This window comes from Mesocricetus auratus, unplaced genomic scaffold (assembly GCF_017639785.1).
Source record: "Mesocricetus auratus isolate SY011 unplaced genomic scaffold, BCM_Maur_2.0 Super-Scaffold_100015, whole genome shotgun sequence".
Taxonomy (NCBI): Eukaryota; Metazoa; Chordata; class Mammalia; order Rodentia; family Cricetidae; genus Mesocricetus; species Mesocricetus auratus.
This window is the reverse complement of record NW_024429198.1, coordinates 27,589,760-27,616,545: the sequence shown is the minus strand read 5'-3', so window position 1 is coordinate 27,616,545 and position 26,786 is coordinate 27,589,760.

The following is a 26,786-nucleotide window of genomic DNA, read 5'->3' as shown; positions in this document are numbered from 1 at the left end:
GCTGTGCACACACCATCCACCATGCTACTCCCAGACCTTCTACCACAGCACAGAGACAGTATAGAGAACCTTGAGAGATGAGCCAGGCACATCTCCTGTCTTCTTCTCTTGAGAGATAACAAGGTGCATCTCCTTTAAGAGATGAGCAGGTGTGTCTCCTGTCTTCCTCATTCCAGTCCTTTCAAACACCACAAATGATGTAGCATAAAGCTGTGTGAAGTTGCATAGATACTTTGGGAGAGCTATAAAGTAAATACCCTGATATTTTATGACCATAAAAAACCCAAATGGCTCAGGGGGTCTAATGCTCCCAGTACATGAGTATCTGAATTTGATCTATGTTTAAAATAAAAAAGCTGGCATGTGGCAAGTGCCTGCAATTCAGTGCTCAGTATGCAGAGACGGGATAACTTAGGTTAGCTGGCCAGTCAGGTTAGCCAACTAGTGACCTTTAGATTCAATGAGAGCTGCTGTGTTATAAAATAAGGTGGAAAAGGCCTTTAACCCCACCACTCAGGAGGCAGAGGCAATAGTGAGCAACCAGGGCTACATAATGAGACCCCATCTCAGGAAACAACCAAAAACAGACCCAAAATAAAGCCAGTCCCAATTCCTGTCAAAATAACAAACAACAGGTAGAGAAAGGTTAGTGAAGACATGCAAGACTGACTTATAACCTCTACATTGATGTGTCTACACATAACCAACTATGTGATCAATTGAAGAAATAACAATATTTTTGTGTGATATATAATTTATATTCACATAATAAAATATATGCTAGTGAAGTATACTACACAGATATAAATGTGGTACACACAATGCACATTGTAGTTTTATAATCTAATACATTATAAAATACCACACTATGGTACAATCAAAGTTTCTTTAGGAAGTAATAGCTCTAGAGTCTTTGAAGGACCCTAAGCAAGTCATAGAACTTTTTAGAACCCCCTATAAAACCAGTCTGCTGAGGTCACAGTGGATGTAAAGCCTGGATTTCCTTAACCAAGGGGCCCTGAGGAGTGGTCCAGAACATGCCAAGGTCAGCGTTGCCAGACTACACATCCCCTTCCCACCTGGTGACTGTATGACCTGAGAGGTAACATCATCATCCCATTGTTGTATGTAAAGTGTCAAGTGGTATGTTGTCTGTCAGGACTGGTGGGAAGAGCCCATGTGTTAACATGAAGGCCACATTGTTGTGTTTGTCAACGTCTGCTTTTCCAATTGCCAGGCATAGATGACACTGTGTGTTTTTTTTAATTTTTATTTTTAAATTCAAATTTAAATTAGAAACAAGGTTGCTTCACATGTCAATTCCAGGTCCCTTTTCTTTTCCCTCCCCTCCTCCCAGGACCTACCACCAGCCCCTCCAATATCCCCTCATTTCCCTATGGAGGGTGAGGCCCTCCATGGGGGTGTTCATAGTCTGTCATTTCATCCAGGGCAGGGCTTAGACCCTCCCCCAAGGGTCCAGGATGAGAGTGTATCTCTCATTGTTGGATGGGCACCCAAAGTCCATTTGTATACCCGGGATAAATACTGATCTACTACCCAAGGCCCCATAGATTATCTAGGCCTCCTCACTGACACCCACGTTCAGGGAGTCTTGATTAGTCCCATGCTGAATTCCCAGCCATCAGTCTGGGATTGAAGAGTTAACCCTTGTCAGGTCAGCTGTTTCTGGGGTTTAAACCAGCCCAGTCTTAACCCCTTTGGTCATCAGTCCTCCCTCTCTGTCACTGGATTCCTTGAGTTCAGCTCAGTGTTTATCTGTGGGAGTCTGCCTCTGCTTCCATCAGCCATTGAATGAAGGTTCTGTTTCCCAGACTCTCTGGTCATGGGATTGTAGGCTGGCACTCCCCAGATCTATGTCTAAAGTCTATATATGAGGAAATACATGCCATGTTTCTATTTTTGTGACTGGGTTACCTCACTCAGGATGGTTTCTTCTAGTGCCATCCATTTGCCTGCAAATTTCAGGATTCCATTGTTTTTTTTTTCTGCTGAATAGTACTCCATTTTGTAAATGTACCACATTTTCTCTATCCAATCTTTGGTTGAAGGGCATCTAGGTTGCTTCCAAGTTCTGGCTATTACAAACAATGCTGCTATGAACATAGTGGAACAGATGTCCTTCTTGAATCTTTTGGATATATGCCTAAGAGAGGAGTTGCTGGGTCTTGTGGTAGGTTTATTCCCATTTTTCTGAGGAATCTCCATACTGATTTCCAAAGTGGCTGTAGGAGTTGGCACTCCCACCAGCATTGGAGGAGTGTTCCCCTTTCACCACAACCTCTTAAGTTTTGTGCATGGCGATAGACATGGATCTATCTGCATTCTTCTACATGCCAGCATCCAGTTATGCCAACACCATTTGTTAAAGATGCTTTCTTTTTTCCATTGTATATTTTTAGCCTCTTTGTCGAAGATCAGATGTTCATACATGTATGGGATAATATCAGGGTTTCAATTAGATTCCATTGGTCTACCTGTCTATTTTTGTGCCAATACCAAACTGTTTTCAGGACTACAGCTCTATAATAGAGCTTAAAGTCAACGATGGTGATGACTCCAGATGTTGCTTTGTTGAGTAAGGTTGTTTTGGCTTTTCTGGGTCTTTTGTTTCTCCATACAAAATTGGTTATTGTTCTTTCAAGGTCTGTGAAGAATTGTGCTGTTATTTTAATGGCGATTGCATTGAATCTGTTGATTGCCTTTGGCAGGATTGCCATTTTTACTACATTGATACTACCTATTCAAAAGCATAGGAGATCTTTCCATTTTCTGAGGGCTCCTTTAATTTCTTTCTTTAAAGATTCAAAGTTCTTGCGATACAGGTCTTTCACTTGTTTGGTTAGCGTTACCCCAAGGTATTTAATGTTGTTTGTGGCAATTGTAAAGGGTGATGTTTCTCTGATTTTTTTTCTCAGCCCTTTTAATGTCTGTATATAGTAGAGCTACTGATTTTCTTGAGTTGATCTTGTAGCCTGCCACTTTGCTGAAGGTGTTAATCAGCTGTAAGAGTTTCCTGGTAGAGTTCTTTGGGTCACTTATGCAAACTATCATATCATCTGCAAATAGTGAAAGTTTGACCTCTTCCTTTCCAATTTGTATCCCCTTGATCTCCTTTTGTTGTTGTATGGCTTTAGATAGAACTTCAAGTACAATATTGAAAATGTATGGAGAGAGTGGACAGCCTTGTCTTGTTCCTGATTTTAGCAGAAATGCGTTGAGTTTCTGTCCATTTAGTTTGAGGTTGGCTGTTGGTTTGCTGTATATAGCCTTTATTATGTTTAGGTATGTTCCTGTTATCCCAGATCTCTCCAACACCCTTATCATGAAGGAGTGTTGAATTTTTCAAAATCTAGTGAGATGATCATGTGATTTTTGTTTTTCAGCTTGTTTATATGGTGGATTACATTGATGGATATTCATATGTTGAACCATCCCTGTATCCCTGGGAGAAAACCTACTTGATCGTGATGAATGATTCTTTTGATGTGTTCTTGGATCTGATTTGCCAGTATTTTATTGAGTATTTTTGCATCAATGTTCATGAGGGATATTTGTCTGAAGTTTTCTTTCTTAGTTGTGTCTTTGTGTGGCTTGGGGATCAAGGTTATTGATGCCCGGTAGAAAGAGTTTGGCAAAGACCCTTCTGCTTCTATTGCGTGGAATACTTTGAGAAGAATTGGTACAAGTTGCTCTTTGAATTTCTGGTAGAATTCTGCACTGAGGCCCTCTGGACCTGGGCTTTTTTTGGTTGAGAGACTTTTGATGTCTGCTTTTATTTCCTTAGGGGTTATAGGTCTATTTAAATTGCTTATCTGTTCGTGATTTAATTTTGGCAATTGATAGCTATCTAGGAAGTCATCCATTTCCTTTAAATTTTCAAATTTTGTGGAGTACAGGTTTTCAAAGTATGACCTGATGATTTTTTAAATTTCCTGAGTCCGTTGTTATGTCCTCCTTTTTCATTTCTGATTTTGTTAATTTGCATGTTCATTCTCTGCTGTTTGGACAAAGGTTTGTCTATTTTGTTGATTTTCTCAAAGAACCAACTCTATGTTGCATTGATTCTTTGTATTGTTTTCCTAGTTTCTACCTTATTGATTTCAGCCCTCAATTTGATTATTTCCTGGCATCTACTCCTCCTGAGGGAGTTTGCTTCTTTGTGTTCTAAAGCTTTCAGCTGTGCTGTTAATTCTCTAGTATAACTAGTCTCCAGTTTCTTCACGTGGGCACTTAGTGCTATGAACTTCCCCCGTAGCACTGCTTTCAAAGTGTCCCATAGGTTTGGGTATCTTGTGTCTTCATTCTCATTCAATTCTAGGAAGTCTTTAATTTCTTTTTTATTTCTTCTTGACCCAGGAATGGTGCAGTTGTTCATTATTCAATTTCCATGAGTTTGTAGGTTTTCTGCAATTTGTGTTGTTGTTGAATTCTAATTTTAATGCATGGTGATCTGATAAGATGCATGGAGTTATTCCAATTTATTGTAGCTGCTGAGGTTTGATATGTTGCCAAGTATGTGGTCGATTTCTGAGAAGGTTCCATGTAGTGGTTAGAAGAAGGTATATTCTTTTTTATGTGGACGGAATGTTCTATAGATGTCTGTTAATCCCAATTGGGATTATACCCTTTGCTTCTTTGTTAAGTTTCTGTCTGGTATTCATGTCTAGTGGTGAAAGTGGTGTGTTGAAGTCTCCCACTATAAGTGTGTGGAGCTTTATATGTGATTTGAATTTTAGTAATGTTTCATTTAGAAATGTGGATGCCTTTGTATTTGGGGCATAGATGCTCAGAATTGAAACTTCATCTTGGTGGATTTCTCCTCTGATGAGTATGTAATGACTTCCTTCATCTCTTTTGATTTATTTTATTTTAAAGTCTAATTTGTTAGATATTAGGATTGCAACCCCCACTTGTTTCTTGGGTCCATTTGATTAGAAAATATTTTCCCAACCTTTAACTCCGAGGTAATGTCTGTCTTTGAGTGTGAGGTGTGTTTCTTGTATGCAGCAGAAGGATGGGTTCTGTTTTCAAATCCATTCTGTTAGCCTGCATCTTTTTATGGTTGAATTAAGGCCATTAATATTGAGGGATATTAATGTCCATTGATTGCTCATTTTTCTTTGATTTGGAACGGTTGTTGTTGTTGGAATTATGTGTGTAATTCCACTCCTCTTTTATTTTGGCTGTTGGTAAAGTGGGATTATCTAATGTCTATGTGTTTCAGGTTGTAGTTTACTTCCTTGGGTTTGAATTTTCCTTTCAGAACTTTATGCAGGGCTGGGTTTGTGGATATGTATTGAATCTAGTTTTGTCATGGGATATCTTGTTTTCTCCATCTATAGTGATTGAGAGCTTTGCTGGTTACAGTAGTCTGGGCTGACATCCATGGTCTCTTAGTGTTGGTAGAATATCTATCCAGGACCTCCTGGCTTTCAGAGTTTCCATGGAGAAGTCAGGTGTAATTCTGATAGGTTTGTTTTTATATGGTATTTGGCCTTTTTCCTTAGCTGCTCTTAATATTCTTTCTTTCTTCTGTATATTTGTGGTCTTGATTATTATGTGGCCAGGGGACTTTTTTTTTGTGGTCCACTCTATTTGGTGTTGTGTAAACTTCTTGTACCTTCATTGGCATGTCTTTCTTAAGGTTGGGAAAGTTTTCTTCTATGATTTTGTTGAATATGTTTTCTGTCCCTTTGAGTTGGGTTTCTTCACCTTCTTCTATACCTATTATTCTTAGGTTTGGTCTTTTCATGGTGTCCCATGTTTCCTGGATGTTTTGTGTTAGGGATTTGTTGGACTTAAGATATTTTTTGGTTGATGAATCTATTTCTCCTAGTGTATCTTCAACACCTGAGATTCTCTCTTCCATCTCTTGTATTCTGTTGGTTATGCTTGTATCTGTTGTACCTGACCGTTTGCCCAGCTTTTCTATTTGCAGCCTTCCTTCAGATTGTGTTTTTTTTATTGTCTCTATTTTAGTTTTCAACCCTTGAACTGTTTGAATTGTTTCTTGCAATTTTTGCTTTGTCTTTTTGTCCATTTGTTGCATCTTAAGTTTTTTTTTTTGGTTTGTTTTTTCTTCCATTTCTTGCATTTTTTGGTTTGTTTTTTTCTTCAATTTCTTGTATTTTTTGGTTTGTTTTTTCTTCCATTCCTTGGAGGGATTTTCCTATATCCTCTTTTAGGGCCCCTATCATTTTCATGAAATTGGTTAAGGTCATTCTCTTCTGCTTCATTTGCATTGGAATGTTGGAGTCTTGTTGGTGTGGAGTCTCTAGAATCTGGTGGTGTCATATTGTTTTTCTGTTGCTGAGTATGTTTTTATATTGTCTCTTTCCCATCTCCTCTTCTAGTGGGTGCAGAAAGACCCCCTTACTGGTCTGGTGGTTAGGGGACCAGAGTTCCCTTTTGGTGGGTGCAAGCAAGTCCAATACTCTGGTAGTTCTCCTCTTCCTGGTCCTCATCCTGGTCCCATGGATGGAGAAAATGCCCAGGAATTTGAGGTGTGTAATCTCCCACCTTGTCTCCTGGTCCCATTGGTGGAAGAGGAGACTTGGGATCTGGGGTGCATGGCTCCCACCAGGATGGGAAGCTCTCTGGCAGTCCCCAGGTAGTCCCCAGGCACTGGAAGGCAGGCCTGGATGCAGGGCCTGGTTTACCTGGTCCCGCTGGTCCCACTGGTCCTGCTGGTCCCACTCCACAATGTGTTTTAGCTGTTCAGGGTGTCCTGTGTGCACTCAGGGTAGGGATGTGTGGAGTGCCTGTTTCCTTAAGGTTCATGTCTGCTTTACTCCTGGCTGGCTGTGCAACTGCATTAGGATTATGTGTTGAGGTATGTTGGCTGACTTCATAGATCATGGAATGTATAGTTTGGAGATAGCTTTTATATATTCTTATGCGGGGGGGGGATGTTCTAGATCTATTAGAAGCTACTGCAATCGAGAAAAATTTAGGAAAGAAAACATTAAATATTGGCTCGGCCACTTTTGGAATATGACCACTCATTAATGGAGGTGGTGAGCCTTGGGCATGCAGGATCCCCTCTGTACAGGGTGTATGCTTCTGGCCTAGAAGGTCACATTCTGGCTTGAAGGTTAGTATAAAGTAGCTGTTTAACTGGCAGTAAAATTTAAAGCAATTTAATAGGATCAGTTTTTGCCATTTCTGTTTCTTCTTTTATTTTCTTTTTAAAAAATATTATCTACAGCTGGCTGTGTAGCCATCTGTTCGGGGCCAGTTTGTCTGCAGAAGAGCTAATTGAGGCAAAAAAGATTTGTCATCTTAAGGAATGCTGACAACTCTTATGGCTCTCAGGGGAGCAGAGTCTTGTTAGAAAAATAGTCTTGTTTGGTTGTTTGTGCTGCTGTTATTTGATATCTAAGTTATACTCCTTCCAATGTGTAATCTGCATGGATGCCTGTTTTCAAATAGAGTGAATGCCTTCCTCAGAGTTGGGGCAAGTCATTTCTCTTATTGCTGTGGCCTGGTTTCCTTTCTTGGCATATTTCTAATTAATTAATTAGAATTTTGTGTTTGCACATATGTGTATTTTGTTACGTGCCAAAGGGTGTGTGTAGGTCAAAAGACAATTTTTGGTAGTTGGTTGTGTCCTTTGGGTGTGTGGGATATGCAAATTGATCTCATATTATCAGGCTCTAACCACTGAGCACCTTGCTGCCTCTATTGTGACCAACTTTATTTTATTTTAGTTTTTTACTGGTAGTTGTATACACATATATGCATGGATTTAACATAAAAATTTACCATTAAAACCATATTTGAAGTGTATGTGTCACCAGCAGTAAGTCAGTCACATTTTTTTGAACAACCATCACCAGTATCTGTTTGCAACACAGTTTTCATCACTTAGTTGCCAAGGACTATTTCTGTCAGGAAGACATCAGGCAACTATGCACCAGGGGACCCTGGGTGTTGACCCCCTGGAGTGGCAGAGCTATTTTTTTTCCTTGAAGATTTCAGGGACAGTGTAGGAAGGCAGATTTTCCTCCAATTTGCAAGGGACTTGGAATGGGCACCAGGAAGGGACAAAGGTCTTCTACAACATAAATGCTGTATTTTCACAGAACATAGTGTGCTCCTCTGCTGATTTCTTGGGGGAGGAGGACCAAGTCTAATTTCTAAAGTATACATTTCATGGGTCCCTGTTTTTCCAGCCATCAGCCATCTAACAAAACATGGCTTGGCATGTTGATTTTGGAGAAGGGTAGTGAGAGACCTGGGCAGGTGTGTGAGTTTCCACTCCATTTTATCCTTCGGTTTTCTGAAGCCCTCCAAATGGGAAGCTCTTGTCAGTCATTCATGTGTGTTTTGGGGTGACAAGGCTGACAAGGGGCCATGTTCTTTAAGGCCAAGTGTTTCTTTTTGATACAAATGTAGTTAAATTATAATCTCATTGGTTCCTGGTGATGCTTCTAACAAAATCTGTGGGAGACCATCTGCTTCATATCTCTTCGGCAAACAGTCTATTAGATGCGCACCCCCTCCTTCAGCCCAGAGAGTGTGAAATGAACCCTTAATACTTTGAAATCTTAGCTGCTTAAAAATTAGTCAACACATCTGTAAGAATAATAATAAAAGAAAAACAGGTTATCAATTTGAGAGTAGAAGGGTCATAAAAGGGGTTTGAGGGAGAGTAGCTGAGAAGGCTGAATGGAGAAAAAGAAGAGACGAAAGTGATGTAATTCTTTTCCAATTAAAAATAATAAAAAGATGTTTCATGATTTAAAAAATTATTTAACCTTACGTGTCCCTTTACATTCATTTAGCAAGATGTCAATTAATATTTGAACATACTTATCCTCTACTATGTTAAGTTAATTTGATACCTGTAAGAGTGGCACCTCTATCTTGCTCAATATTTTCTTCCCAGAAATGGGAATAAATATTAATTAGTGATATATTAATATTATTAACTGCTATGTGCTTAACACAATATTGACATTTTTATTATAATAATTTTGTAATAGAAAATCTAAGAGAGGTTTTTTTGTCTCTTGGAGAACTTATTTCTGAGGCATATTCATCAGCAATGAAGGATATTTGTACTGTAACCTTAGGAAGAAATTAATTAATGCTTGCATAAGTCTACAGGAGGCAAAACTGGTGAGTTCTGAGTTTTCCCAGTATGTGATGTTTCCTATGAACTTTAGAATGCACTGCAAGGAGAAGAAAGGTATGTGAGGTTATTATTCATGTTAGCTGCTGCTGTGGCAGCCTGCCTTGTTCATGGTCTCAGTTATCTACAGTCGGCAAGAAGCAAGGTGAGTCCATGAGTACCGTGTGCTAAAGCATCTGGAGGGATGGAAGGAGGGAAGATGAAGAGAAAGAATACTCATTCATTTTTATTAAAGTTTTATTGGTACAATTTTTCTATTTTATCATTGTTCTCTGTTGGTACTGTGCCTAATTTAGAAGTTATTTTTTTTAAATCATAGCTATATGTGTGTAAGAAAGCATAACATATATGGGGGTTAGTACTTTTACTGTTGTAATGGGCTAATGCCTTCAAATATGACCCCAACAACAGGTCCTTCCTCCTTAAGTTGTTTTGTCGGGTATTTTGTTGTAGTGACAAGATTAATAACTAACACAAAGATGAACTGGTGTGCTTTTTTAACTTCCTTCCTTCCCACATCGCCAGGGAGGACTAACATGGAGTATAGGCTCAGGGGGTTAGAAATAATTCTGAAAACATGGGAAAAAGGAAAGGAACCAAGAGGAGGAGAATTCTAGAGACCCGGCAGAGAAGGGTCTGGACAGGCTGGCTTTGCCGTTTGGTCCCCAGTCAGCCTCCGTCATGCTCAGCTTCAGCATATCCCTGCCGTATGTCACTTTCCTGGGCCACACAAGCTCCTTCTTAGGCGGTTCTTACTCCTAGGACTTGGCCAGTACTGGGCTCAGATGTGGAGTGAAGCCAGTTGGACTTTGTTTCTGACTCTAGTGGAGCAGATACCAAACTATAGCAGACTTTTTTTTCAGAAAAAAATGTATGTATATCATCACCTGAAATAAGCAAGAATGAACACCACAGCCCAGCAGCCAAGTCCTGTTCTGTAATATCTGTCTCCCCTGTGGTCCCCTGAGCATCTTAGTTCCCTGCTGCTGCTCAGCAGGAGAAAGAGAGGGGAGGGAAGGGAGGAGAGAGAGAGGAGAGAGGAGACAGAGAGAGAGAGGAGAGGGGGAGAGAGAGAGAGAGAGAGAGAGAGAGAGAGAGAGAGAGAGAGAGAGAGAGAGATATGAGAGAACTAAACTTTTTAACTTAGGAAGAAATCCAAATTTATAACCGGAAGTATGGTTTCTCCTGCATAGAACCACATCAACAACACCGCATATGAAACATGGTTAGCCAGATGTGTTCACCAGATGTGGTTCATCACTAGAACTGAAAAATAAAGTCAGTGAGATTTTTATCTTTGAGGGTGATCTTTGTTGTTTTCTTCAACTCCTGTTTTAGTGCTGTGTTTATTAGCTTTATTTTTTGAGACAGGGTCTCTTTATGAAGTCCTGGCATTTACTCTGTAGACCAGGCTGGCCTTGAACTCCCAGAGATCCACCCACCTCTGCCTGCCACTGCCTCCTAAGGGCTGGGATTAAAGCGAATGCCACTATTCCTGGCTCTTATTTTTATCGTGCTACATATAAATCTTTATAAATAAAGCTGATCATATTTATTAAAGTCATTTAATTTTACAATACATATATCTACAGAAATAATACATAATGCATTTTATCTAATTAGTACGATTTATCTCTTAGAAGAAATGTTAGGTTTTCATCTTACTATATATTGAAATATCCTACATACCTAAAATATCACTTATTAGAGTCAATTTCTCTATTTTAAAGATTAATTTGTCTTTATTATACAATGCTATAATAAAAATACTTCCACCTAGATAAGTTGTAGCACTTGAAGTCGATCTGTAACAAATCAGGTTCTATTTAGTTTCTAATATGAAGGATAACTTCTAGAAGTCTAAAAATATCATTCTAAGCCACAAGCTTAAGGAAATCAGCAGTGTTCACCACCACAACATCAGAGTCCTGGGCTCTGCAGGTGTCACCCAGCACTGGCAGGTACTCTACACTCTTTGCAGGATTGCGCAATGTTTTGTTTTCTTTTACAATTTTATTTATTCTAAATTTGATAACCCACTGAGTGCAATTTGTGCTGCTATATATTCCTGGTTGTGGGAAAGGTTAGTATTCAGGCATCTGTACTGGCCTGTCCTTTGGGTTCTGATAGGATACGCCCTCAGCTGCAGCCACTAAGAGCACCACCTGTGCACATTCACTGCGTTCCCTTTAAAAAGGGCCCTGCCTACATCCCATCCTCCTCCTCCTCCTCTTCTTCTTCTTCCTTCTCCTCCTTCTTCTCCTTCTCCTCCTCCTCCTCCTCCTCTCTCTCTCTCCCTCTCTCTCTGCCCCTCTTTCATTTTTCCTGCTGCTACTGTCTCTGAGGCCATTCTCCCCCTTCCCTTACCCCCTTTTATGATCCCTTTCCCTAATTAAAAAAACCCCTCTGCTTGAACCCTGTCACATGGTGTCTTTCTCTCCTGTGCTGCTTTTCTTAAATTATAACAAGGACAGCAACTGGTACCTGGTTGTTGTAGACTTCTAAGGAAAACAGAGCCTACCTCTTCTAGAAGCTATTCATTTTCCGTAGCTGCTCATTTAGGGGTATAAGATTCTGGGACCCTCCCACCTCATGCTGGAAGCTGACTGGCTTGATCTTGTGTAGACCATCACAGTTGCTGTAAGTTTCTGAGTGTAATGGTCCTGTCAAGTCCAGAAGACAAGTCTTCACCCCAGTCCTCCCTCACCTCACTTCTGGCTCTTAAAATCCTTTTTAGCCCCTCTTTTACAAGGGTCGTTGAGCCTTGGGGAGGGCTGTGATGTAGGTGTCCAGCTTGTGGCTGGGATGCCACTGAATATTTGACAGTATTCTCTGTACTTTGATCAGTTTTAAGTTTCTGCACCAACTGATATCCCCTGCAGAAGGAACTTCTCAGATGAAGTCTGAGAGCTGCACTAGAGAGACATAATTTAGAGGGCAGTTTGGTACTATGTCCATTTAACAGAATAATAGTTCTCCACCTACCAGTTTTTGGCTATGTTTATAGTACCAGGCATGAGCCTCCTCCTGTAGAGTGGGCCTTAAATCCAATCAGGAAGCAGCTGGTTGGTTTTATAGCATTCATGCCGCTATGTCACTCATGAGCATCTCTTACACACTGGTCACTTATTGCAGTTCATGGCATTAATACCTGGGCAAGATTGTTGATGGCAGTTACCCGCACCCCAGAAGCCTGAATAACACCTTCCAGTATGATGAGAGCTAGCCTGAATGGAGGAAGCTTCCTAATCATTACTGATTTCTCCATGCCCTGAGACCAATGTGTATAATGTCTTTAGCTACCGGGTCTTACCATCAGGTTCTAGAGAGAAACCATGAACAGTGACGACAGCCTTTATTTTTTGCAAGTGTCTGAGGTTTCTCTGACAAACAACTCAAGGGGAAGTATCCCCTAGCTGATGTTGGGCTTTTTCATTGACAATAGTGATGGGAGTTATTGAAAGAAATTCTGTTATGAGATCATCTCAACATGAATGGAGGTTCTATTAACCTCACAAAAGAGGGTGTGCATGCCAGCATGGGTATTGGACAGTCTACCTGCTTGAGCCCCAGTGGAGGATTTGTTCGTCTCCATTTGGATGATATGCTGGAGATGAGGCTGACTTCGGTGACTGAGAGCCCAAGCAGAAGGCACAGCTGTGGTGCTACTTAACCCAGAGGGCAGAGATGCAAACCAGGTGAGACTCAGACCTCAGCTCAGAAATAAGAGCTCTTGCAGCATTGTGGGGTCTGGGCTGGGAAGGGCTGTGGGCAGGAAGATCTGAGAAGGGAGAGGTGGAGGGGTTGACTTGGGCATGAGCACTTTAGACTGCAATACAGGGCAGGCAATCACCATGCAAGCTTATGGGAAGGTTCAAGTCACCATCTATTAGCAGCCCTGAGTGACAGCACCCCGCTGAACTAGGAATCCCTCTGGACTTCCTAGCTCTCATTAGCTAACTTGAACCTAGAATCCCATGGAATACTGTGGCATACAACTGCCTCCTTCCATGGGGACAGAGGTCCTCAGATGATAATGCCTAAGGAGGCTCTGGGTCCTAGGATGCTGTTGGAGGAGTCATTTTATTGAGGTCATTCATTTATCTCCTGACTTGGTCTAATTAAACATTAGGATGGTCACTCAGGATCTGTTTATAGTTGAAGTGAGAGACAGAGTAATTCATGATACTTGGGTGGTGCCGTGATCTCTGGGCCTGAGGTCACGCTGCTGGTGGCCAACAGGATCCAAGGGCAGGTGTGTGTCTTTTCCTGGGCGAAGGCTACTTAGACTGTCTTGAAAAAATAAAACAGGCCATGTCTCTCTAAGTGACACTTGGGAGGAGTGTCGCAGGGGACAGCCATCTCCAAGGCTGCCAAAGCCCTGCCCCATGTCAGAGGCTGATAACACAGGCACAGGTGCGTGCGGACGTTGGGCTCTGGATGGAGTGGTGTGCTGGGAGTGGCAGCCAGAGGTGGGAAAGAGTTGAACTTGACCATGCTGGCTAGCACACTGAGGTCTATCAGTGAGTGATGAGTGGTTCTGGACTCCTCTGAGCCCAAGAGGGATGGGAAACTGTCCTAGACACAACACTAGTGACTGTCTACTGCCATACATGCCAGGTGGCATTGCCTACATACTGCATGTTTCTTGACAGGGTTTTCTCACAGCTCACATATTCAGGTCTCTCCACGTTTTACAACAGTCTGCTTGCCTTCCAACCGTGGACAGTTAAGAGATGCTCATGTGGTCTTTCAAAACATCAGAATGGGAGACGGAAATCGTTTCCATCCCTTGATTACATTAGCATTCTGGGCATTTCAGATTATGCCTCCCATTGTCTTTGAGATGGAATTCTTTGCCCAGGCAACCACAATGCAGTGTCTTTGTTAACATATAAGCTCTTAAAATTGGCAAGAGACCTCCTCCTGGTTGCCACACAAGAACAAGTCTATTTCACTGTAGGAGCCAAATTGAATTGCGTGGGTACCATGGTTCGGATGTTTGAGCATGCTTCTCGGCAGCTGCCTGTGTATATACTGTATAGTGACTACTTCTGCTGAGAAACTATTCCCCTAAACCTGAATACTTACTAAATGTGGGCAGAGCTAATTAGTTAACTACTACTAAAAGCCTTTAAAGAAGCACACAACATGGAAATGAACAGGTGTGGAGAGTAACCTTTCTCCCAACAATGTAACCATCTGCTAAAGAAAACATCTCAGCAACAGGACATTTGGTAAACATGAAGTCGCACTTCATAACCAGGAATGATGATTTTGTTGGCTTCTTTTCTTCAAACACAGCCATTGTAACTTGATAGCACTCAGTAGTTTAAATTTGAAAGCCACAGGATGAACTCTAAATGCAGAAAACACATCTCCCTCTCATCTTCTACCTTGGTCTCCAGGTGAGAGTGGCTCAGATGATGTCCCAAGTTTGAAGGAGCTGGAACCAGCAGTGCTGGGGATGAGCTTTTGCTGGATGCTAACGTGTCATGCCCTATATGCCTGGCTTTATGACTACCTGATGTCTTTGCGTAGCCTGGAATAGAGACATTACAGTGCCCTGGGCAGCTCTCTGAGGGGATAGGGCAGGTCAGCTGCCTCATCCAGCCACACAGTGACTTTGTACTAACTGTCCAAGTAGCCACATGCCCAGGTTTTCAGAACTCAGCTTCCTGTGGTGGTCTCTCTCTCTCTCTCTCTCTCTCTCTCTCTCTCTCTCTCTCTCTCTCTCTCTCTCTCTCTCTCTCTCTCTCTTCTATCTTCTCCTCTTCTCCTCTCTCTCTTCTCTTTCTTTCTCTCCCTCTCTCCTCTTTCCTCTCTCTTCTCCTCTCTCCCTCTCTCTCCTTTCTGTCTCTGTCTCTCTGTCTCTCTGTCTATCTCCTCTCTCTCTCTCCCTCTCCTCTCTCCCTCTCTCTCCTTTCTGTCTCTGTCTCTCTGTCTATCTCCTCTCTCTCTCCTCTCTGTCTCTGTCTCTGTCTCTGTCTCTGTCTCTGTCTCTGTCTCTCTCTCTCTCTCTCTTTCTTTTCAGAATGAGGCAGGGATCAGCCGCAGGTGCTTGGAGAGGTAACAGTGTTTCTTTATCAACAGTGGGGTTTTCACAGGTTGCCCTTGATCTCCAGGGAGTTGTATTTTTCTCTTAATGTACAAGGAGGCATCTGACAAGTCCACACAAGGGAGTTGTGGTCTCGTTTAATGACTCCAGGCAGCTGCGCAGTAGGTCTCCCGTGGGAGAGACCACAGACAGTATTGCTGCAGTTCCGTCCAGTGCAGTCCCAGAGGACACTGCCGATGTGTTGGGTAGCACCGTGAAATCAAAGCCAGAGGCTCCAAAGAGCAGCATATCGAGGGGGAGATCTTGTTGAAGGAGCATTCAGTGTCATCTGGAGTTACAGATGTTTCACACACTGTTTCCTACTCTCCGGGTGACAGGCGTGTCCCAAACCAGGTGTGGTATTGAATCTTCTCAGTGGGTTTGGCCTCTCCTCAAACTTTGTGGTTCTATGTTCTAATGTGTTCTCTTACAATCCCCCACTGTTGGTGCTGCAGGGATTATTTGGCGGATGAATTCTCAGGCTCCCTGGGTATCTGAGACTGGCCAGCTGCACAGTTGGGAGGGGCGTAAGGGAATCACTGATTCCGTTCCATGTAGATGAAAAGACTGTGACTGCAGCTGTGACCTCACACTGAGAACAGCACAGTGCTCAGCGGGGAACAGAAGACACAGATGCTCAGCAAGCTCCATAGCAGACTTGCTCACATTTCTGGTCCTGTTGAGAATCCTCATTTCTTCAAGACCATCTCCAAATTGCATAATTTCTTCTCTATGCGGTTGCCTTAAGTAACCGCACTTGCTTAGGAATCCTGCCGGCAAGTGGATGTTTCTATAAATAAAGCAAGGAAGGAAGGATGGGAAGAAGGAAGGAAGGAATCCCCTCTTTAGAGGGATGTTTTCCTTTATCTCCAGTTAATAACTCCTGCGTCCACACTGCTTTTTCCTCTAACAGGAAGTGCATTGTCTTCACACGGTGACACTTTGGCATTTGCCTCTCCTCTCCACTCATGTGGTCTGTGGCTCTTTCTGGTGTGAAATAACAATGCTTGCATCATGTTCTTAAGGACAGCATTGAGCCCCCTCACTAGCTCATACACTGCAAAGCCTCTACTTTGTCCCAGAGCAGTGTGAACTCTGCCATGTGGAGAAGGCTGGAGTCCTCTTTTGTAATCCAGATTTCTCAGAGTTGCTTTGCTGCGTTTACATTTCTTTGGGGATGAGCTATAAAAACTGAAGCAATTGTGGCCATCTGTCAATCAAGTTGAGTTTCTGTGAATCCATCTGCACATGGATTTTCATCCCAGTTCTTTAGTTATCTTCCTCCAAGGGGGGCATTTGAGCTTTGGCATCATTGGAAGATGGCAGTCTGGCATGTGCTAGGCAAGGAAGAAGAATGCTTTGAATGATATGGTGGAGATGATTGGTGTGAAGCCACTTCAGAACCATCTGCAGTAGAGCAGGTCAACTGGTCAACCTGCAAGGACACAGAGGAGGCAAGACTGGGGTCATCTGCTTTCCCCATCACCATAGCCTTGTCTGTATAACTACATGAGATACACTATGTGCTGGTTGTGATATAATTTCCTGCTCTTTTCATCCCTTCCCAAGAGGAAAGTGATGATTCATCTAATACAAACACTTGGAACTTGCCTCTGCATGAGGTAGTTTACACCAAGTGTCAAGTAGGAAGGACCAAATATCCATCAACCCTCTTCATTGTTGGAAAATATACTTTTGCAGAGAGACAGTTTCATGGAGTCCAGTGAGATTATTCTATTCTCTAATTCATACACTGCTTTAATCCTGCCTTTACTATATTCACATTATTTTTTGGGGAGGGAACATTTTGGGAGGAGGGTTACCTTTAAAAATTTATTTATTTTATATTTTGAGATTATAATATAATTAGATCATTTCCTTCTTCCCTTTCCTCACTCTAAACCCTTCTATATATTTCTCTTTGCTGTCTTTCAAATTCATGGCCTCTTTTCACTGATTGCTGAACACACACTCACACATACAAACATATATGCACATAGACACACACACATATATACACACACAAACATACATACACTCACACATACACATACATACAAACACACACATACATATACACAAACACACAGACACACATTCACATATATACACATATACACACACATAAACACCCACACACATACACATAGACATTCATAAATACATAACTATAACCTGCTCAGTCTATATAACATTACTTGTATATACATTTTCAGGACTGAGACTTTAGTTTTGGATAACCAATTGGTGTACTTTTCCCTGGGGAGAAGACTTCTCCGTCTGTCAGCAACCTTAGTTACCTGTAGTTCTTTGTGTAGGGTTGAAGCTTTGTGATCTTTCCTCATCCATTTTGGCATGTCTATTGTTTTCATCCTTGTTAAGCTCATGCTTCGTGTGTGCTGTTTAATCTTTCTGACCACTCTTCCACAGAATTCCCTCAGCCTTAGATGTGGGAGTGTTTTGTAGATGTATCCATTTGAATTGGGCTCTACAACTGCATTTTGCTTGATTGTGGTTTTCTGTGATGGTCTTTGTTGCAAAGAGGAGTTTCTTTGATTAGGAGTATCTTAGGGTTTCAATTGCTATGAAGAGACATCATGACCACCGCAACTTTTATAAAGGACAATTTTTAATTTGGGTAGCTTATAGTTTCAGAGATTTAGTCCATTATCATCATGGCAGGAAACTTTGTGGCATACAGGCAGGCATGGTGGTGGAGAAGGAGCTGAGAGTTCTACACCTTAATATGGAGGCAACTGGATGTGAATGGTGACACTGGGTGTAGCATAGGAGACCCCAAAGCCTAACCCCATGGTGACACACTTCTTCCAGCAAGGCCACACCTGCTCCAATAAAGCCACACCTCCTAATAGTACCACTCCCTTAGGCACCACTTCCTTTTAAGCTACCACAGGGGTTAAGAGCTTATCTGTGGATATAAGGACAAATGTTTAGAATGTAATTAGGAATTATGCTGGCTTAGTAAAGTGGAAATTAAGTTTTCCTCCCAGACCCATGATTCCTAGACCTGCATAGTTGATTAGGTTTTCAGTACTAGGCATTGCTTGCCTCTAGTTGAGTGGTTGTCAACAAGGTGTGCATGCTACTATTGCATCCCAGGGTTATTGGGCCATACTGATGGTTATTGTGGTTTATATGCATCAGAGCCGATAGAATGTTGGTTGCTTCCTTCATTTGGACGTTTGTAAGGTGTTTTCTGGTACAATGAAAGCTATTTCCCAAAGAGGCATTCGTGTTAGTTCCAGCTTAGGGGCCTCTAGGCCATGCATTTGATGTGCATGATGTCTTCAAGGCAAGAGCAATAAGATGCATATTTTGGGAGTCTGTTGGTCAGCCATGGCCAGCAACTCAGTAGAAGGCTTCAAATGCCTGGCATTAGGTTTTCTTAGGTGGGCTTTGGCTCTTGGAGCATCACCAGATCAGATGAGAAAAATCTCATTTAAATTGTATCTGTGTCTTTATACACAGATTTCAGGAGCTACTGTTTTTTTCTTCCTTTTTTGGTAGATAGTTCATAGTATGATTCCTTTTTTAGGCATCCTTAGTGTTATTTTACCCAAGGAGAGTTAGCTTTTGAGCCTGCATGTGGCAGTTTTGCTTGGTCATTTTGCTCTGATTGAGTTTTCCAGCTTCTCTCATGAGGGGGTATAACTAAGATTAGGAAATGTTTCTCTGAGCTTCTAGGATCAGCTGACAAGTGATGCCAAATGTAGACTCCTTTGCTTTTGGGAGAACTGGGTTATTGACTTGATATACAATGGGAAAGACCTGATGCTTGGGGAGGGTTGAGATGAAGGATAGCATAGCACTTGGTGGCTGATCAACTTCATAAACCCAAAGTAAATTTTTCACTTGCTCCTCTCAGGCATGTCATCAGTTATGATAGAGGCTTTGGGGATTGTGACACCTTGGATGTGCATCGTGTCATGCCCACCTTCCTTTGTGATGCAAAGTCACAATGGACATAATCATCACTCTCTGTCACCTTAGAAAGTTCATGTCGTCCATAATGAGTGTGATAGACACCTTGTGGTAGTCCAGCAGTGTCTAGAATTTTCTTGGGACTCTTTTGAAGTTAAAGATCTTAGCTGCATGAAACTCCTGGTTCTACCACATCACCTTCCCCTTCAAAGTGTCTAATCCTGCTGTAATATATGCTGTACCCAGAGCAGGCAATGACAAGAGGGCAGAGTAGTCTGCTTTCAAAGATTTGGTTAGAGTTTATAGAGGGATGGCTCAGCCATTACGAGTGCTTGCTTCTGTCACAGGACCCAAGCCTGGTTCCCAGCACTCACACTGGTTGGCTGACAACTGCTTGTAACTCCAGTTCCAAGGGGTATGCATCCTCTCAGAGACTTGCACACACATGCCTTTTATTCACACAGGCACACATATACATACATTCATGTAAATAAAAACAAACATTAAAAAAAGACCTTGTGTTAGACATTGAAGCATGCCGGTATGACCAAGCACATGATGAACTTTGTGAAATGACTGAGTGAGCCTGTTTGTTGGGAGATACAGCACTCAGGAAAAGATGGATCTATATTTAGCATTGCTTAATCTAGGAGTCTCTTGGCTCAATTTGCTAAACATTTATTAAGGATCTGCTTACTTGCCACTATATAATGCCAAACTCTGGAGTTGAGACACAGTGTGCTATGAGAAGGGTTGTTAGAGTGATGGAGACACAGGTAGTGGTGAGATTTCCGGGTTTGAGCTACAGCCCTGCCATGAACCGAGTGTAGTAATACATACCTGGGATTTCAGTACTCAGTGGGGCCAGTTCCAGGAGGATCAGGAGTTCAAAGTCATTCTTAGCTACTTACCAAGGTTAAAGCTGGTATGTGTTACATGAGACCCTGTCTCAACAACAATGTTCTCGATTGTGAAGATATGAGGTTGATCGTTATCATCATCTAAGAAATAATATAGAAGACATGATGAGGGAGAAGGTGAGAGCTGGAAAAACCAATTAATACACCATGAATGAGGCCAGCTGACTGTGCCTTTACAAGAGGACAGATAGAGATGGACAGTGGGGATAGATTGATTTTGATGCAGTGGTTCTCAACCTTCCTAGTGCTACGACCCTTTAAGACGGTTCCTCATGTTGTAGCGACCCCCAACTATAAAGTCATTTGGTTACAACTTCAAAACTGTGATTTTGCTACTGTTAGAAACCATAATGTGGCTGGGCGTTGGTGGCGCACGCCTTTAATCCCAGCACTAGGGAGGCAGAGGCAGGCGGATCTCTGTAAGTTTGAGACCAGCCTGGACTACCAAGGGAGTTCCAGGACAGCCTCCAAAGTCACAGAGAAACCCTGTCTCGAAAAACCAAAAAAAACCCCATAATGTAAATATCTGATATGTAGCATATCTGATATGTGACCCCGCAGGTTGAGGACCATTGTGTGAGTTGTGTGGGGTGCAGATTACAAGGGTCTCTCCACTACAAGGGTCTACCCAGGGAAGGCAGTGATGGCAGGTTTAAGAAGTAGCAAGAGGTCTGTTGTTTCAGGTTCAGATCTGCCCCTAGAGGCTCAGGAGGGAACATTAGGGTCAAAGTGACTGCTCAGATGCCATCTATCAGCTTTAATCAGGACAGCCTTCCCGTTGCTTGTCATCCTAGAGCCTCTACTCATCATTATTGCTAATGCTTTCCTTTTCTGAAGAAGAGATTCTGCTTTAGACAGGCAGTGAGTTACAGGGATGAGCTGACATTTCTTCATTACTGCTGTAACACAGCGATTTCCTTCTATACTAAAGAATTATTTCCATAATAACCCTGATTAATGATGACATGTAATTTTCTTGCCATTTCATGCTAATAGGGCCAAGTAGGACCTTTTATGATATGATTTGAAATTTCTAAAAGGGCCAAATCCCCAAATCTCTCCTGTAGAAATACTTGACATTCAGTAATAGTAATAATAACCAAGATGATTACCAACACACAGTACTTATTAGGTGCACATCAGTTCCCATGCTGTTGAGGCTGCTTACTGAGTGGCTTAATTTTGGAATCCACTTAAGGGTGGGGATGTTATTGTCCCCACCTGTTAGGGAAGCTGAGGCTTGGAGGGTCACTCATTTCCCCAAGTGACAGAAGCTACATTAGCCGAGGTGGAAGCTGACATGTGGTGGCTGCCCCTCAGAGCCCATGTCTTAGCAGGGAGAAGAAGCTGGGTGGCATTCACCTCCTCACTTCTACCTTGGCCTGTGGTCATAGCTTCTGCATTGGGGAAGTGGCTACCAGGCCGTTTTGCTCTTGTTGATCTGTCAAAAGTTAAAACTAACTAATGGCTGATTCTGGTGAAATACCAATGAGCCCATTTTCCCCATCCATTCCTCTAACAGAGTAAATAAGTACTTATGGAAGAAATGGAGTGTTTTAAACAAAACATGACTCAGGGGTTAAGCAAGAAAATAGAGAGAAATAATACCAGGAAGTGATCCGTGTAATTCTGCCCGAAACTGTAAAATCAAAAACATCAACCAAAATGTGAGAGTAGAGAGTGAACTGTAGTGTGTATTAGTGGAGCCATGAAATGTGATGAAAAAGGCAGTAACAGATTCCAAGTGTGGGCAAGTGCTGATGCGATGGCCCGGGGAAGGACTGTGGAGTGCTGCTTCTGTTCTCATGGCTATAGGGAGGGAAACGCAATTGAGGACATACACCATTACTGTTACTGATGCTCATTCCGTAAGCAATTGCAGCAGCACTAGAATAAGAATGGCTAACAAATTCCCCAGACTGAGTCTCAGAGGAATCCAAAAGCCCACAGAGGGAGCAGACTTTTCAGGGCAAGAGTAGACAGAAAATCCCTTAGGAAGGACTGGGTGTTTCTGTGCTGTCACCTGTCATAGTTTTTCTCCTGTTGTATTTTGTTCTGGAGACATGATCTCACTGTGTAAGACCATGCTGGCCTCATACTCACAGAGGTTGTCTTGACTTTGTTTTCTGAGTGCTGGGAAAGGTTTACACCCACTTTCCCATCATTCTATAAGACTTAACTGACTGCAGCTCTTTGTCTAGGGCTGAGGCCCCAGGAGATGTCCCCCTTCCCTATCAGCTTATCTATTGTGCCTTCCAAGTTCAGGTCTTGTTTAGACTGCCATGGTGATGAGATTTCACTCATAGGTGTAGCTTTTCTGACATTTCCAGGAGGTGCAATTTCACAGCAAACTTCCTGCTCCCTTGACTCTTATAATCTTTCTGCTCCCTTTTCCACCATGAACTCTGAGCCTTAGCAGTTGTGTTGTGGATATATCAGTTGGGGCTGAGCCCTGATATGTGTGTGTACTTATAGTATATATGCAATAACATTAAAGAAATAGACGCCATGAATTTGAGAGAGAGCAGGAGACCATACATGGGAAGGGAGAGGCGAATTGTTATGATAAACTGAGAGGGGGACCTTGGTGGATTCCATGGCAGGCAAGGGTGACTGAGGCAGAAGGATAAGCATGACAGACAGACAGAGCTGAAGTGAGTTTTATTGGAGAGGGAAGGAAAGAGAAAAGAGGCACAGAGACACAGAGAGGACAGAAGAGAAGAGGGAGGCAGGAGAAGTCCTGTCTGCCCCAGGGGAGAAAATGTGGGTAGGGGAGAGGAGGGGGTCTGTCTTTTAAAGGGGTCCTTTGCACCCACCTGCAGACTACAGTAGTCATGGAACCCAAGGCTGACCAGGGTACTGCCTGAGTGCATTCTACCGGGTGACAGGAGCAGACCAACATAATGTCTGAGACCTTACAAGAATGATATAATTATATTTTATTCCAATGATAGAATTATGAAAATAATGGAACACAGTTGCTATATTGTTTATATTTTCACTTTTCCAGTGACAACACATCACCCAGACGATGCCTTGGAAGCAAATATAGAGTCATTCACCCTCAGAGATTCTATTGTGGATGGCCCTACACTCTGGCTGCCAACACACATCACCAGTGTTTAGTAAATGGATGTGTTAATGCTTAAACAAACCAACTATTTGTCCTCTAGCTTAACTTCATAGTTACTATATCACCAGCAATATACCTTTTTTTTAGCCACGAAAATCAATATCCACTCAATGTTCTAGGGTTTCTTTATTTATGTTAAGTGTGGATAGAGACTGGTAACTAACCATTAGTCACAGGCTTCCGCTCAGATACACATTTTAGCAGCGAAAAAATAAAAGACAAAAGATGCTGCTTCAAGAACAGAAAGCCCAGATGAGGAAATGAAATGAAATGTACCAGAAACCCAAGAAGGCAAGGTTTTTGGTCCCCACAAGAGGAAGAAATTGCACTGGAGACAATAGATTGCAGCCTTGCATGACAGACCAAGCCTTTCCTCATTCCCACATGACTCTGGTTGATGATGGGTTGGAGCTGTAATACAGAAAGGCCCAGTGGATCCAAGAAGCTAAGAGACAGACAGTAATCAATATCCTCACAGAGAACCCAGTGCAAAGAAGGACCAATAAGCCCAACTCATACACCCTTACACACATTTTTGTGGAAGTAGAACATCCAGACAGGGGATAGCTACAAAGTTGTCCAGAGAGGAAAATCACATCATCTACAAATAAATCAAAAAAGAAAGGTTGTTCTCAAAATGTCAGTAGTGTAGTTGGGTACATAAAGAAAATGGAATAAAATATTCACATATTGGATGAAGAGAACTAAATTGTTATTTAAATTACCGTGATAATATAGTCTCAAATATTTTAGGTATATAAAAACTCATGACGAATCTCCATGAATCATTCATGAAAAATATTTTAGAAGACCCATGATAGCAAGAATAGAAATAAATCAAGAAGAAAACAACCAAGGAAATGGGACAATAACAAGAAGCCAGTCAGTTATGGGTACACTAGCCTAACTAAGCACTGAGTTCAGGAAGGCATGCCTACCCTTAGCATGATTCAGTTACCTAGAACCAAAATAATAATAAAAATGATGTACATTTTTGAAACCAGCAGAAGAGGGTTTTCTATGCCAAAAGGAGAATAAGAATAGAAAATAAGGGGGGAATTGCAAGGAACCTCACCCCACCCCTAGCCAAAGAACTTCAGGAAACCAAGGAATGCTGAGAGTGGGGGAAATAGTCTTTCTCAGGGAAGACACCCATCACTCCCATTAGTTAGCAAGTGGTCATCTCTGAAAATCATATACATATCATCAATACTAAGTGGGAAACAGGTTGTAATTATGTATGTAAGCACAGGTATATGGACGCGCGCGCAAACACACACACCAATAACAGATAAAAAGAGGCAATCATTTTGAGGGGGGAGCAAGGGGAAGAGATGGGAAGGTTTGAAGGGAAGATAAAGAATGGGGAAAGATGCATGTTTAATTAAAAAACAAAATTAAAAAACAGAATAAACCATGCATATCTTTTAGGTTCTTTCCTGTTCCCCAGACTCTCCGTCTAAAAGATATGCATGGTACCCAAGAGAAGAGAAATGAGGCAAGATCCTCTGAACAGATGGGGAACATGGCGAGGGGTGGGGGGGAGGGGGACCTGGGAAATAGAGAGGGGGAGAATTGGAAGAGAGAGTAGGTCATGGAGGAACAGGAAGGTTGACTGGGGGGGCTAGATAGGGGGAAGAGGGAATTATAGGTTAGAAGACAGATCAGGCACGATTGTGACCTCTAGTGATCTAAAGGGATGACACCAATTGGCAAGCTAAGCAATAGTGTAGAGACCACCTCGAATGCCCATTCCCAATAGTGAACTTGATGTCTATAACCATCCTGGAGCCTTCATCCAGTGACTGATGGAAGCAGAGGCAAACACCCACAGTTAAATACTGAACAGAACCCATGGAACCCAGCGACAGAGAGAGAGGAGCGATGAGCAAATTGGCAAAGAATGGGCTGGCAAAACCAGCAGAGACTGCTGATCCTAACAGGGGAGAGCTCTTGGACCCCAGACCGACAGCTGGGAGGCCAGCATGGGACTGATCCAGACCCCCTGAATGTGAGAGTCAGTGAGGAGGCCTGGGCTACCTATGGGGTCCTGAGCAGTGGGTCAGTGTTTATCCCTCGAATACTAACAGACATCATGTGTCCATAACACAAAGAGGGTTGCTCTCTCTGCCTGGACTCTTAGGGAAGTGCCTGGATCCTACCCTGAGTGAAATGATAGACTCTAGATATCCCCTATGCGGAAGGAATTGGCAATAGGGTGGGAGGATGGGGGGGGGAATGGTTGGGGGGTATGGGAGGAGGGGAGGGAGAGGGAACTGGGATTGACATGTAAGACAAGCTATTTAAAATTAAAATTTAAAATTTAACATGCAAAAAAACCCAGAATAAACATGGAAAGTTGAAAACATAATTGTTAGAATCAGTTGTAGTATGGGGAGATGGCTCACTGGGTAAAAGTGTCTGCCAGCAAGGCTGATGGCCTCAGTTCAAATAAGCAGAACCCACGTGAAAGCTGGCTGCACAGCAAACATCAGCAACACCAGCTGCTGCTCTGGTGAGATGCGAGTGCAGACAGGAGGGTCTCCAGAAGCTCAGGAACTGGCTTGTACACTACATTGTGGTCAGAAGACCTTCTCAGACAAGTGGAGAGGAAAGGGAGCACTTGAACTTGAAGGTTGTTCTGTGACCTCCAGACATCCACTGCAGTATTATGCCCATGATGCCTGGACCCCATACATAAATAAACATGTGTGCGTATGCTCATATATCACACACATAGGTACAGAATAAGCCATCAAATAATCATAATTGCAGTAATTGTATATGAGCTAAATACCCTACTCAGAAGTTGTATAGATTGAAGTTTGCAAAGGAGATATTAGAAGAAATGAATTTATTTTGTATCTAGACAGCAGAGACCAAACCAAAAAAAAGAAAACATAGCTAAGTTTAAGAAAAGCATGTGTGATAAGTGGAAGGTAGCCAGCATATCAATTTCCATATCTGACAAGGGTGGGCATCTAAAGAGAAAGACCATGAAGGAAAGATAAAGGTTTTATGTGGAGTTAGGAGACTCTTCACAACTGACATTCAGTTATGCTGCTGTAAAGAATCTAGAAAATAAAACCATAAGCCTATTGAAGTCAGGTTATGGCCTTATATGCATAAGAGAGCCACTGGGAAGAATAGGCAGATATTTGTAGTTAGAACACCTGTATTTTAACATGATAGATCAATGTGATAAAGCCAGAGTAGAGATGTTCCACTGGCAAATTAAGCAATAAAATAGATTTGAAAAATTGAACTGAGTGAAAATGTCAAAAGCTGGTTCTGTACGAAGATTTAACATAGACATTTGGTAAAATTGATGAAGTAATAAGACAAAATACATAAAAAACAAACTTGCTCACTGGAATGGAATATATAGGCATCTCATTACCTTGTAACTCCTTTTACAACCTTCAAGAAATCTGATGAGATTAGCAAGAACTTGCTCTGTGCAGTAAAGAATGGGAGAGGCCTAGGAACCCTGCTGTAAGGGAATGGGTGTGTATATAAATTTTTATTCTTTATTGA